Below are 3,282 nucleotides of genomic sequence, written 5' to 3' on the forward strand. Positions count from 1 at the left end.
TTGTCCAGAAGCCTATTTTTCTTCCCCCACCGTTAGCAAATAGTAATTAACATTTGGTGAGGTGTAACACTGTGCTGCACATAGGTTGATACCTGCTTCTCCTTTTAGTGTAGTGAGGCCATGATTAGTACTAATTAAATCTGAACATATTGGCTGAAATGAGAATCATATTTAATGGTGCTGTACAGCAAATTTACATCTACATGAATACGATTACAGACGCGGCCGTGCAATTTAACACACAATAAAGCTTAATTTACTGCCATGTCCATTTTCAGCTCATCGCTAATAGACTGGCCTATATTTATGTTTCCTGTCTAAATTCATGAGGCACATAATATTCTTATAATTTCCATCTACAGCAATGAGCTGCCCAGTGTTTGGGGCCGATCCAGCTGCTATATCCAGCCTGTTTCCATGGGCTTCCGCTCCCCTTTAATGACAAATGACAGCATCAGCCTATATCAATCTGCCCCACAGGATGCTTTAATCCGCCATTAAGCAGATGAAATGTTGCACTGAGCCCGCAGAGCAGCAGTGACGGCAGGAGCGGTTCTAAAATTCGTATGCACGCCCCTCCGGCCTGACCGCAGTCATGGACACCCTGCGTCAAACCACCCAGTGCAGCAAAACACAAACCTCTTCCTCCTCGGAACTGGATCCAAAGGTCTCAGTTATCCCCTATTTATACGCAGTGTATATTTACAACGGGCCGGATGATTAGGATGCTAGCGAGTAGCGCAAGAGCAAAGAGAATGTGGGGGAAATCTTCCTCGGCTATTCTGAGGAGACAAGGGGTTTATCAGGGGTGAGCCACCTCTCTGATGTCAAAGCTTGTTTTCAAAGAATCTGTCAGAGCTCCTTTACCAAGGTGCTTATCACCTCCTGCAGCTGATCCCTAACAGCTTTTTCTTTTATAACTTCTACATAATCAGATAATTTATGTGAGGCTGAGATCTAGACTGCAAAAGACACCAGGGAGAGAGAAAAGAAGAGAGTCGGTTACACTGAATCAGTGCACAAACAGCAAGAGCGTCATTCACAAATCTATGTGTAACCATAGTTTTTAAAACCACCCACGTTGAGATGTTCAGGACTCAACATCCTTGATCTTTCTTTCATCTATGTGAGATGAGAAGGTGGAAGGTTTTCCAACGTCTGTGTTCGTGTGGAGCAGTTAGATCTGCAGCAACAGTGTGATGTGATCAAGTCAAGAGTCTGTGCCACGAAGAAATTAAGCAGCTTTGACGGGAAAAGGTGGTTCATGCAGGTAGTAGCTTAATAAAGCCTGGTGAGTGTATGCTTGTATGCCAAGAGATGAGGAGAGAACCACGAGGCACAACCGCAATCTGATTCAGAACTAAATATACGGTTGGACAGGATGCAGCACACGATCGTCACCCACATAGCTGTCCTCAAACAGGAGCCTTGAATTATGCCAGAAAATCCAAAATGTGAAACAAATGATGCAGCAAAATGTGATGTGATGTTTATAATAATGTACTGAGATATCCAGTGTTTCTGAATATCTTCATACATCAGGTATTCTGGTAACTCTACAGACACTTACACATCAAAAGCTGGAGAGAGCTGTTTCATCTACTTTAAAAATAGTTGAGATGTTCATGCCTGAAAAGAGTTGCGGGCACGCTGAGAATCTGAAGAATGAGCACTAAAACTTTCAGCTTTCAAAAAAGCAAAACACCCATTAAGGCTTATGTCAGTGTGTTAAGCTGTGGAATGTTAAACTAGTTCCAGTTTACTAAGTCGCTTTCTTGACCCATTTTTTAAAACACTTCCCATCTTTCTTTTTTTTTTTAAATCAAAGACAAACGCAGGCGAGGTTGATGCCAAATAAAAAGTTACATAAATTTAAAAAAGAAATTCCCTACAGTTGTCAGACCTGTTGCAGTGTCTGATGGTTCTCACACAAATGAACAAATAAATAAATAAATAACTTGGGATCATCATACAAAACAAAAAACAAAATCCCAGCACTGCTATCACCTCCAGCTTCTGTGTACGGTGATTTTGTCAGCTATAAAATCACACACAGTCACCTCTTAACTGGATTACCATTGGAGCCAAGAAAACAGCATGCTATGATTTACTCGTGAAAGTGGCTCCTTTGACACTTTCCTCATGTTTAAGTCAGCCATGCTTAATGCTTATAATTATGTTTAGAGGGAAGAACGCAAAAAGGAGACACTTTTAAGTGTAAATCATGGTACGTGACACAAATTTAAAGTCAAGACATGAAAGACAAAATCATTTATTCATATATTTCATGTGAATCCATCCATTACTCCTTTGACTTAAAACCAAAAACGCCCTCCTCACGGTGGTGCTAGAGGGTTAGTCCGCAGAAGAAGATCTATCCTTTTCCCGGGGACCTTGAGCGTCTGCACAAACTTCCAAGGCAATCCTTCCAATAGTTGCTGAAGAGGTGTTTCATTTTGAACCAGCGAGCTAACAATGTGAGCCCTGGAGCGTGACTAAAACGAGGGGGTAAAGTCAACAGTTTGTGCTGAGAGCATGTCAAACTGTGAAACGTGTTTACTAAAGAGCTTTGCATTCCCTGTTCTCTGAACATGATGACGCAGACCAGGAATTGTGGGAAACTGAGGAAAATAATCAGCAAATCCTGGATTTTGCCACCGTTGCTGTTAGGGATAAAAGGACGAGTGCTTTGTTTTCCATTTATCACGATGTCATTAGTGCTGCTGTCATCACAGGCTTCCCCCTGGATGAAGAGATGATCCTGGGCACCAGAGGCTGGCATCACACCAGCTTCATTCTCTGTTTATCTTAGACACTTATTAAAAGCATGTCGTGTCTTTAATGTCTAATTTGGAGAAATGCAAGTTAACCAGTTAACCAGCTCGACAGACACCTTAAGCAGCTGTCATCGGGTGATTTATACACGCCTGTTTCATCAGTCATGCTTCCAGCCCAGCAATCAATATCAGGCTTTTCTAACTATCTGAATGGGAAGTTCTTGTTTTTAAGTCTTCACTTTTTTCCTCACTATGGGAGGAACGTGGAGAGTAACAGAATATAAAAAGCTTACTGTGTTTGTTTCTATAGTTACACCATTTGGTGCATGTCCCATTTTTATTCTTGTCCGGTCAAGCGAGGAGGGCAAGATTTATTTAGAGGATGCAATGAAAAGTGTGATACAGAATGCTGGGATGCTTATGGCATCTCTGCTATTTGACCCACACTTAGAGGAAGGTTGCTGAGTGGTTCACAGCGTTGTCCTAAAAGCTTTACCGCCACCGA

This window comes from Mchenga conophoros, linkage group LG6 (assembly GCF_057382185.1).
Source record: "Mchenga conophoros isolate Kocher_MC1m ecotype Shallow Benthic linkage group LG6, M_conophoros_male_GT1.1, whole genome shotgun sequence".
NCBI lineage: Eukaryota > Metazoa > Chordata > Actinopteri > Cichliformes > Cichlidae > Mchenga > Mchenga conophoros.